At 47.9% G+C, this 12,205-nt stretch overlaps 1 protein-coding gene across 6 annotated transcripts in view; it reads left to right on the forward strand.

Annotated features, from left to right (window-relative positions):
- The window catches only part of MAK (male germ cell associated kinase), a 420,577-nt gene that overhangs the window by 379,836 nt on the left and 28,536 nt on the right, over nt 1–12,205 (forward strand). The window lies entirely within an intron of this gene.

Raw genomic sequence — 12,205 nt, forward strand, 5'->3', positions numbered from 1 at the left:
GCTGAGAATAGGTCCAGGCATAACAACCTTCGTAGGGTGGGCCTTCCAGATACCACAGCAGCTCCATCTCTGGTCACCTTTTTAGAGGACTGGTTCCGATCTTGGATGCCAGCGGACAGTCTCACACCATGGTTCGCAATCGAGCGCGCCCACAGGGCCTTGCAATCGAAGCCCCCGCCGAGCTCTCCGCACAGGCCGGTATTACTCCATCTCTTCAACTTTTAGGACCGAGACGCTGTACTGCAGGAAGCAAGATCCAGGGGCGACCACTTTTGCAACGGGGCGAAGGTCCTCCTTTTTCCTGACTACACTAGGGATGTGCAACAACAGCGCTGCTCATTCACCGAAGTAAAGCAGACACTGAGTGCAATGCATATATCATATCGTCTCCTGTTCCCTGCAAAACTCTGTGTAGTCCATGGAAACAAAACACACTTCTTTGAGCAGCCGGCTGCGGCATGGACTTGGTTGACGGAGGAGGTCCCTCTTGGACCATTCAACAAAAGGTCAAGCCCAAGGTGTGAAGCCGAGCCAACAACAAAAGCGTCCGCCTGGCCAGTGCCACCGTACGTGCTCCTGGTGGCGCAGGACGCACCAGAACTCTTGCTCGGCCCCCCCCCTTGGAGTTACCCCACACATTGACCCACAGAGCCAGCGATCACTGGTGGGTCCTGGGGAGGTCAGGGGGGAGTCCGGACCCATCTGGAACACCACAGGCCCGGTCGGGGTCCCTGAATGACTCAGATCTGTCCCGCAGTCCGGCGCTGTAACTTTGTAGGACGATTGATACATCTGGGAGGGTGCCAGTAGCCTGGATGAGAGACAATATTGCTTACGATTACTCACCATTAACTGTGTTTTCCTTTTTGATCCGAAATTATGGAGGGGTCCACCCCTGCTCAGTCAGTTAATGTTATACCTTACTATGTTTGAGAGTGAGGTGAATTATATGGGCGACAGATGCTTCTGGGGGGAAGTATGGGTTGGGGCGGGAGTTGGGGGGAAAAGGAGTTTGTGCCTTGTTTTAAGGTATGTGTTACTGTTTCTTACCATGTCGGTATGTTTGTGTTTGTTTGCAAGTGCAAAGGATAGGAGACTCAATGAACCAACTGGCAGAATAGAGGTACTCGTTCCGCTGCGACGGGGCCACCACAAGGGCGGGCTCCAAGCCAAGAGGCAGCGCATTCCGGGAACTGCACTGCTGAATTTAAAAGCAACCATTCCTATGAGTCCGACACAGATCATCTTGCTGAACATTAATGGTCTTTTAGATAACATTAAACGCACCATAGTATTTAGCTTCATACATCAATAATGACCTGATGTGCTTCTGCTACAGGAGATGCACCTCTCGGGGGCTCACTGCCCCTTTTTGGCCCGTAGAGGTTTTGATAGAGTGTAAAATGCGGGATTTGCGCGCGGGTCACGGGGGTGGCTATAGTACTACACCGTTCATTCCCAATAACGAAAATCCAGGTATGGAAAGACAGGCAGGGACGCTATGTGGCCATCACTGGAAAGGTAGAGGGTGTCACGAATAATTTGGTTAGTGTCTACGCCCCTCCCGCAATGATGCGAGGAACCCTTAAGGACCTAACCAAACTGCGTCTAGACTTGCCTCCGGGGCTAACTATGCTGGGGGGAGACTTTAATGCGTCCCCAGACCCTGCCGTGGATGTAGCTGGTCCGCTTTCAACTTACAGGCAAACAATGGTGACGGGAATCATGGGATGGCTTACGACGACGGGGCTTTGCGATGCTTGGTGGATGTAGCATCTGAGATGGCGGCAGTTTACCCATACATCGGTGGCGCGCGGTTCGCAACCTAGAATTGATCTGGTGCTATTGCCAAGTACGGATTGCACCTGCCTCTCCCATATTGATATCCTAGCTAGAGGAATTTCCGACCACGCCCCCATCCGGTTCGTCGTGGGCCATGCCCGGTCAGTGACCCGTTCTATGTGGCGACTAAATGCATGGTATTTGCAGGACAGAGCCTATGTTGAGCAGTTACGACAGGCACAACACGAATAATTCACCTTCAACGAGGGGTCCGTGGCTTCTTGAGGAACCTGTGGGTGGCGAATAAGGCGGTCCTACGAGGTGCGGCTAGAGGCCTGATACAAAATCAGGAGCGCCCGAAAGCCCAAAGTATTGAGCGGTTGAAATTGCGGGCGATGGATTTAAAGAGGGAATATGATGCAAGACCCAGTGAAGAGGCGGCGCTTCAGCTCCTATTAATCCGCGAGGAAATCCGAGATTAATCTCTAGAGGCTGCAAAGCACTTGTGGAGGGCTACTACTGCGATGATCTACGGTTGGGGAGACAACACTGGAAAGTTACTATACTGGCTGGTATCTCACCACCGACCCTCAAAGATCATTCCTGAAATCTATGACGCGGGAGGGGGCTGCGTCGCAGGTTAAGCAGAGATAGCTGATGCCTTTTCCCGGTACTACCAGACATTGTATTGGGCGTCGACACCGATTAAACCGGGCCAGGCCAGCTGCTAGAGGATGTTCCCCTTCTGCGACTGCCTGCGGCAGAGATGCAGATCCTAGATGAGCCTGTTAATGTGGAGGAAGTCGGGCGGTTATTTCTGCATTGGGAGCAGGGAAAACTCCAGGTTTCCCTTCGGAGAACTATAAAGCGTTCAGGGAAGATTTGGTGCTGCATCTACTAGCACTTTTTGCGGAGGTACAAGAAAAGGGTCATTCCCAGAGGAGCTGGATATCGCCACCACTGTGGTGCTTCCTAAAACCAGCCCCCATCACTACAATGTGCAGACTATAGACCGATATCGATGATTAACAATGAGGTTAAAATCTACACCACTATTCTCGCAGCTTGTCTCAAGCGAGTTCTGCTGCTACTAATACACCCCGACCAATGTGGGTTTATGGCAACTCACAGCACCCGGCATTGCATACGCCAACTGCAAGTAGCTTTGGCGGAGCGTCGCCGGCTGCCCCGAGACCTTGCTCTTCTTTTTATAGATTTTGAGAAAGCCTTTGATTCAGTGGATTGGGGGTTTCTCTTTTTGGTGCTCTGGCGGGCAGGTTTTGGACCAAGGTTTTGCTGCCTGGTCCGAGCATTGTATGCCAACCCCTCAGCTCGTGTGCTGGTTAATGGGACCCTGTCCTCAGTGTTTGAAGTTTGTCGGGGCACGCAGCAGGAGCACCCCCTGCCCCCCCCTTCTATTCGCTCTAGCGATAGAACCATTAGCTCAGATGGTTAGGTCAGATCCAATATATTGTGGCTGGAGATGGGGGTTCTCTCAGGAAGACAGGATAGCTCTATATGCCAACGACATCCTACTGTATTTGGAAGAGCCCAGTGTATCGGGCCCACGAAGTCTCCACGTCTTACGGCGCTATGAGCAGGCGTCGGGACATAAAATTAACCCTGCCAAGTCGGTGTTGGCCCCCCTGGCGAGTTCGCATGACTGTTTTGATTGGCAGGACAAGATACCCTTACTCAGGCTCAGCTTTAAATATCTAGGTATCTGGGTAACCCTTCTGCCTGAGCTGACGTGGGCCAGAAATCTGTCCCCGTCCTTGGTTAGCGCCAAGACGGACCTGCAGAGGTGGCAGACTTTGCTGTTAAATGTGCTAGGCCGTGTGGCCCTATACAAGATGTTGGTCTTGCCAAGACTGCTATATGTATTCCAGAATTTTCCCCTCCCAATCCCACGCTCCTGGTTTGGAGCTTTATAGAGCGCCACCACACTGTTTCTTTGAAAGGGGGCTAGGCATTGAGTGGCAGCACAAGACTGTCGGAGAGGAATATATGATGGGGGCCTGGGTGCCTCAGATCCTTATCTATATTATCTGGCGACCCAGCTGCTGGTGATTCATGATTGGTTCACGGGGTGGGCTGACCCGGCCTATCAGGTAGAGTTGGACATCTTGGGCTTCCCACGTATCCTTGACGTGCTATATGGCGCACCCCTCCCGCGGGACTTGGAAACGATGACTAAGGTGGTTTTCTTAGCTGGGCGCGCTGCGTTAAGGCATACTCAATGGAATGCTGTTGTCACCCAGCAGACCCCGTTATGGAGGGGAAAATGGTTATGTGTGACGGTGGTGTTCAAGAGGTTTGTGGAGTGGGACCTGTTGGGTATTTCATTGGTTGGGGATGTGTGAAAAGGTGATGTATTGAAATAATTTCAGGAACTGCAGGCAGACTTTCAACTAACTCAAACGCAGTTTTTAAATACCTCCAGCTTCGGCACGCCCTGGGAGAGCACTTGCCAACTACGGGCGCTCTGCCGGAGTCCAGCCCTCTCGAGGCCAAGCTGCTCATGGGGAGTCTGGGAGGGAAAGGTGTTTCTCAGGTCTATAAAATGTTAGTTGACAATACTCTGGGGAACGTGGACTCAAATAGAACCAAATGGGAATCATGGGTGGGGGCCCTAGAGGAGTCAGAATCGATGGAGGCTTTGATGGCGCCAAGGGTGCTGGCGGTGTCAGCGAGACTTCGCGCAGTGCAATTCTACTATTTACACAGAGCATATCTAGCACCAATCAGGCTACACCGGACTGGTTTACGCTCTACTGCTCAATGTCCGCGGTGTGCAAGGGAGCCAGCGGATTTCTTCCATATGGTCTGGTCCTGCCCAGTGGAACAGATATATTTGGGGCAAAGTAGTCCACGAGCTGAGCGACGTGCTGGAGCAGGAGATTTAGATGTCCGCAAAACTAATCTTGTTGGGGGGTGATGGAGGAAATGGGGGGTAGCGCAAGCAAAACGTGCCCTAGTGGCTACGGCTCTTCTGGTTGCAAAGAGAGACATTGCTGCTGCCTGGAACTCTTCTGCGGGTCTGTCAGTTAAACAATGGAGGAGGGGAGTGGACTGGTGCGCAAGCCAAGAAAAGCTGGTGTACGAATCCAGGGGTTGTCCTCGAAAACATGAGAGGGTTTGGGGGACAATGGCTGGGAATGCTGCGGTAGGCCGGGACAGGGCTATGACTCTTAATGTGGTATCATAGAATCGCCGTTTGTCTCCTGGAACGTCTCATTGTCAATTGTTAATGATGCCCTGGAACTGGAGCTCACTGAGCTATCTGTGTCAACTGTCTTGCACTTCTATGTTAAAAACAATACAAGTTTTGTTTATTAAAAAAAAATATATATCTCAGCTGTTCGATATGTCAACAAACTGGGGGAGAGGGGGATGAAGTCCCGTCTACTAGCAGAGATTTCTGGCATTTCTGCCTCAGTTATTGAATCTCGATCACAGTGGAATGCCTCCAAGTGAAACACAATAAGTGATTGGAATTCCCGTCACCTAAGGGATTTTAGCGACTGGAAGCTGCATCCCACTATGTTCCAGGGCCTTTACAACTTGTGGGTCTGTGCAGAGTAGGCTTGTTTCCATCTCACCTCAGTCGTCAGCTATTGAAGTTTTCAGCTGACATCTGGAAGCCCAAGCTACCAATGCGTTTTTCCAGGCCTGCTCTCAGTTTTGGGGTTACACTTTCCCCCTTTCTTCATGATACCCAGAATTTTGGCACAAGTCAGACGTCAGAGATTATTCTCTTGACTCTGTTCTTGTTCTGGAGGGCTCAGCCTTGGATCCCGGTAGCCCTAAAACTAGCAAGCACTCCGGGCCTGATATTGGATCCAAAGGGTCATCCTCATCCCTTAGTCGTGTCTGGTCATCTCACATTGATGGGTTGGATGGTTTCAGGGAAAGATGGTATACCCCAGGCATTTCACAACAGGCTGTGCAGACAGAAGTCACAAAGGTTATGCTTCTCTTTCATGGAGATGAGGTGCATGGTGCAACGAGCGGGGTGTTGATCCCATTGGGGCAGAGAGTTTCATGGTGATGAATTTACTTTCCGAGCTAGCATCTTCTGGTTTGGCGTAAAGAACTGTGAATAACTTCAGATCTGCTATATCGCCAGGACATCTAACTTTCTAAGGTAAACCGGTGGGTGAGCATCCTTTGATCTGCAAGCTAATGAGGAGGCATTCATACGTCCAGTCCCCAGGACATAAATACTCATTTCTGTGGGATGTGAATGTTGTCCTCAAGTTTTCATTTCTATTAAGGACACGGAGGCAATAATTATTCCACCTAATAGATGCCCAGTTCGGAAAGTCTGTATTCAGCCTGATTTGATATTTTTTTTACATCCCTGTTTGATTGTGGGGAAGACGTTGGATACATGTTTTGGATAGATTTGACTTTTAGTGGCTAATATTATAGTTCAAGTTGGGAAATCCTGTACTTATGATGTTATTCCACAGAGAAAGAGGACACAAAATGGAGTCATCAGTACTTAAAGGGGTTGCTCTCTTGTGATTGGGGCAATGTGATATGTGACAAATAAGGTTACATGAATAATGCAGTTTTTATTTATTTAAATGTGATTGGCTGCTGAAATTTACAGTAAAGAAAAGAGAAGCATAATTCTCTCCTCCATGTCCTTAATAGGTTTGAAAATTCTTGATGCTAAGATAGAAATCTTTCCTTACAAGGCACTGTTAAATACTAAAGTCAATGATTTTACCCGAAAGGCAGGGTTAACTTTATACAGTACCTGCAGGATGCCGTAGGGGCGGGGATCACTATTGCCGCAACCAGCCCGTATTTCTATTCAAATTTGCTCTTCAGTAAATAATAGACTGCCCTCCAAACCAGTGATTTCTGATACCAAAGAGGTGATAGAAACTAAGAGTAGAGCTCCAGCAGTTCAGACACGCCAATTTCTAACAGTGAGTTATGTGTGCTTGGACAGAAAACAGAGTTTAAATGGTGTACCCAGGTGGAATATGAAATGGTTGAATCATTGATTGTATTCAGAACTCTATTTAGGCTGTTTACCAATCTCCAAAAATCCCTTTAGTTTGATTTATTTCTGAGGAATAGCGCCTTGGCCCAAAATGCCTGTCAGGAGGAATGTCTTTCCTCCCACAGAAGTTTTTTTATATGCTTTTTTTAAGTGTCTCAAATTTTCCAAACTACCTTGATCGTTTGGATCTTTTTGGGGCTTGCTTCAGTAAACACAGTGCTTTATTCAACTTCTCTTTGGCAGCCGTCATAGCTGGCGAGAGGCAAATTATTATTATTATTTTTTTGCAAACTGGAGCAAAGGCTGCTAGCTCAAATTGCTTGCTTTGATTGTACAGCAACTAAAAGTCTAGAAGGGCATTTAAAAAAAGTTCCCAGTTAGAAATCAGGGATTCATCATGAGTATTTGACCATTGTGAAATGCACACTGCAAAACATTCTATTGGGTTTATTGTACACCCAGTCCATCAAATCCTCTTGGATTCATAGACTCCAAGGTTGAGTATTTGTGGGCTTATGCTTGAAACAATTAGTAGCGAGATCATTGACCTGCTAGGGGTGCTCGCTTTCCAAGTTATCTCTCCCCAGCTCTCAATTGAGTAGAATTCTTCTGCTTGAGGGTGGTTGGGTCTTGTCCTCATACAGCACATCTCTGCACGTGCCCCCCCATTATGACTTTCCACCTCATCTTGTTTTCACCACTGCCACCATCAATGAAAACTGGAATCACATTCTAGCAAGGATAGCACAGGCAGTTCCCTGGCCTTTCTATGTCACCCTTAGTTATAGCCTTTGTCTCCTGGTCCGCCTTGTCTGGATCATCCACATCAGCCATTGCTGTCTTCACCAGCTACAGGACTCTTGGGAGGGTTGCACATCTCCTGCAAGGTATCTAGTCCACTGGAGCCACTTATCAGGGTTCTTCCAGCACCGGGGATTGTCTCCTAACACACTCCTGCCTTGCGAGTTGCATCCACCCTCAGAATGCAGACAGGAGGCTTGTGGTGTGCCTCACAAAGACAAATCCATTGTGTAATGTGGCATGGTCTGCCTACTAAGAGACTGTTGCTGAAAGCCCATGTCTACCTTTTCAATGCTGTGTAGCCTCAATTATGTTTACAACATCTTTGCATGATTTTGTGATTCACTCCATCTTGGTGTTCAGTGTTTCGGTTTTGTTAGTTACTATCTATAGCCTTTGTAGTGAGTATTAAGTGTTTGACATAGGAGGCTCAATGTCACTCTGGCCCCTAGTCTAAACTCATCCCACAATAGGATTCACTCTCCATTTGAGGTTATACCCCTTGTGGATTGGGAGAAGGATTATTTGGAAGGTTTCTCTTCTTTCATATTTTTTGTTGCTGTATTCTGGTTTTCCCACTCACCCACTACACTTTGTGTAGAAAACTATGGGCTGGCTTGGCACAATGGATGACCGACTCAGCCCCTTTCATCCTACATCAGCTTCTCTAGGAAAAACATTAGCTTAATTTTGTAAAGAATTAGTGCATAGCTACAGCTTGAGCTGTGTTGTGTCTGCCACCTCGGATACCCGCTTAGGTATTGCTGGCCGTGGTTATGAATTAGGACTATTGAAAGACACATGCAATTCAACTAACTTGCTGCGTGTAGATAAGAACATGGCTCTCACTTCTGAGCATCAGTAAAGAGAAGTGTTTATTTGAATGATCCCAAACAACACTAAAGTGATTGTGAGCTGTAACTAACGTTCTTTTTTTTTCACTCACCTTGCTGAGTAGGATAGTTTCATGACTTCTTCTGTATTGAAAAATCTGCATTAATTTGTTGCTTAAATTCTGTACTCTAGTGGTGAATTAAGGCATATTGTGGCTTCCTTTATGGTTTTTCCATGGGTTCCATGTGATGTCATCATTTTGTTTCATTTTTCATCCTCTTGGATTTATTCCTAAATGTCCTGGGATATTTTTGTCTAAGTGTCAATGGCCTGAATATATAATAGCAGACTCAATAGTTTACCCAAACCCCTTCTTTTTAGTTCCCCATGAGATCCTAGGGTCATAACGATGAAGAGCCATACTAGCTTCCTGGCTGTCTCTCTGATTTACAGACAGGTGTTCTGAGGATGGCACAAGTACACAGATGAAGGAAAAGACACCTCTGTGAGACAAAGCCTGATAATATTTTGGGCCTGATTATGACTTTGATGGTCTTGGGACTGCCGTGGCAGTGGCCACAGTCACTCTGCTGCAGTGTCGGCGGTCTGACCACCATATTAATATGCATGTGGATACATAGATAAAAGACTGCTGCAGTCCTGCTGACACCACCAGCAAATCTAGACAGCTGCTGGCGAGATAGGCCTATGTGTGTGTCAGAGGGCAGAAAACCAGTGCAACCCCCAGTCCAGTTACTAGGTGGCGTTCCACTGACGTGGCTGTGGCAATCTAACCACCACATCTGAGAAGGTGGAAAAGGAGGCATATAAGTCTGAATCTCACTTGTACTCAGTTTTACACAACTAGTGCCACCATGGAGCTGATCGTACACGCACTTCCGCTGCTTGTGCTGCTAGATGATGCTCAAAACCTACGCAGTCATGGATGCAAAAGACAGTATGTCAAATACTTACCAGTTACCAACAACTCCACAGCAAATTGATGCCCCGCCATGGACCTGGAATTGCGTATGTGGTCAGTGGGCCATACATATTTTGTGTGCCCCTTTTTGGGGTTGTACTTCATGTATGACCCATTCACAGCCCTATGATGCCCTCTTTGGCCAGGTCACTGACACTGCACAGGCACACTCTTCTAAATTTCAAGTGTGTGCACAACCAATATGCAGATACAGTGATGTGCCCGTAACATTGTGTCACACAACAGCAACTCATCATCAATATCCCACCTGCGAATCTAAGTGACACCCCCACATTGTTCACATCTCATGACCAGCTGTGATATAAAATATACATTTTTATCACCTTCTCTGCTAAACCTCTGTTATGGACTTCCACATATTACCAACATTTCAAGATAATGCAAATGGGATGCCAAATGATCAGTGTGAGAATTATTCAAAGGTCACAATGTAACAAATGCCCTACCAGGTGGACCCCTGGAAGACGAGTGCCCTGGGCCACATACCACTTTGCACATCCCTCAAAACCACTATCTGCACAGGAACTGTTGCTTGATGTATATCAGGGACAACTGATAGTATAGCCAAGTGCCATGCATATGTGAGAAATGTGTAAGTGTAAGTCATGAAGGCAAATACAGCATTAACAGCATGGTTCACACATTTAGTTAAAGTAGGTGTAAGGTACACACATGAAAATGGGCACATGTCCATTAAAATATATACAAAAGTGTGACAATTGAACACCCTCCACGTGTGGACAAACAAATCTCTAGCTTGCACACATTAAGCAAATATCCAACCTACATCAAAGGGAGAAAGTAAACCCAGTTGATGTTGACATTAGCCAAGCCAAGATTAAATACTTACCATATGAAACACCACCCACTGTAATGTCCGCCCAATAATATTCCATCCCACATATCCATCCATTGAACATTTCCTTTTGTTCCTGGGTGACTCTAGCACTGGTTCCAAGGTCCGATCATACCAACCACATCAAATGGATCATCAATCAGGATGAAACAAACACAGCTGTAGTCATACCTCCCAAGGCAGCCATGAACATCCAAATGGTAGAAAAGTAATGTCAGGACTAATGTGTAAGAAAACTAGCAACTCCTTTTTTTTATTTAAAAAAAAAACCAAAAAAAAACACATGTAGGTTAGGCCAATGGCCAGTACAGCAGTTCAATAGGTGGACCAGCACACTACAGTGCCACTAAACTTGCCTCTCAGAACGCCACCATGGGAAGCTCACCAGGAAGGGGCATGCATCTTTTGGACAGTCCAGGCACTTTGATGCCCTTTGCGAGGGGTAGGGTCGGTTTTGGAATGGGTGGGTTTGGTTTTGGGAGGGGGTGAGGCTGACTTTTGGGGAGGGGTCCTTTTTTGGGGTTTCTTAGGTGTATGGCTGGGTTCATTGGGGGGGTCAGGTGTCACAGGGGAGGACTTGGAGGCGCAAGGGATGGGTTGGGGTGTGGCTGTGGTCCCTTTGTTTTTAGGGGGATGTTTTTAGAGGGTTAAGGGCAAGGGCAAACATCAAACTTTCTTAAGGGAATGGGTAAGGTGTCCAGTAGGGATTAGGGATGTTGGGAGGTTGAGGAAGTGGAAGTATCGGGGGCGGGTGGGTGTGTGTTGGTATGTGTGTTGATGATGCTGTCTGTGTGTCTGATGTATGATGTTTGTAGGTGTCTGTTGCGTGGGTGAGTGTGGGTGTTTGCGTTTCTTTGTGATGTGGATGTGCTGGGTATGCTGGGAGTGGTAGATGTGTCTGTTGGTGTGGGTGTTGTGTCTTTGGGAATTGTGGGGTGTGGTGGGTGGGTGGGTCTGTGGGTGTGGCTGTGGTGCCTAGGGGTATGGTGGGGGTGATGGTGGTTGTGAGTGGGGTGAGTGTCTGGTGAGTGATTGCGTGCTTGTTTCGTGATGTTCCCATTTACGTGTGCTGCTTGGGGCTGTTGAGGTGTGTGCGTGCTTAGGTGTGAATGTGCTAGGGACAGGTTTGATAATGGGGAATTGGATGGGGAAGAGGCAGGAGGTGGGGTGGAAGTATGAGATGGGTGGAAGGCTGCAGTGAGGGAGGAAGTCAGAGCCTGAAAAGATCTCTGTAGGGCAGATGCGGAACTGTGGATGTCTTCCAGGTAGGCCACCCTCTGTTTCACCTGAATGGCTCTCAGTAGTGTCATCCGACCCACAGAGATGTTTCTCAGGAGGTCAATAGCATCCTTACTCAGGGCAGCAGGGGGAACAGGAGCAGGGGGTGAGGTGCCTGGTGCAAAGGAGATGGCTCCCCTCTATGGTGAGTGGGCCTGGTCAGCTGGGTTGGAGCAACAGGGAGGGTGGAGATGGTAGTGAGGGTGGTGGACAAGGATGGTATAGGAACTGGTCCTGCATGTCCTGCCACCACTAGGGAGTGTCTGCTGGAGTTGGATGACGATGATATAGTGTCTGTGTCCTCTGTGACACTCCCCTCACCTTCTGGGCCACTGGGTCCCTCCCTGTCTGTACTGTCACGACCAGAGGTACCGTGGCCAGCTACTTCCCCACAAATGTTGGCCTTGTCTCCTCCACATGCCTGGGATGATGCTGAAATGACAAAGACAGATAGGTTTTTTGCATGTGCCAGAACACACTTAACCAACAATAAGGGTCACAGAAGATTACCACAATGTACAGTAGACACCAGCTACAAGGTCCACCACAGTGGCTTCAACATTTGCAAGGCCACATGCATGCATGCATGCTACATGTACTGTAAACAGTTTCCCACTGTAAATTCGGAATC

This window comes from Pleurodeles waltl, chromosome 2_1, assembly GCF_031143425.1.
Source record: "Pleurodeles waltl isolate 20211129_DDA chromosome 2_1, aPleWal1.hap1.20221129, whole genome shotgun sequence".
In the NCBI taxonomy this organism is placed as follows: Eukaryota; Metazoa; Chordata; class Amphibia; order Caudata; family Salamandridae; genus Pleurodeles; species Pleurodeles waltl.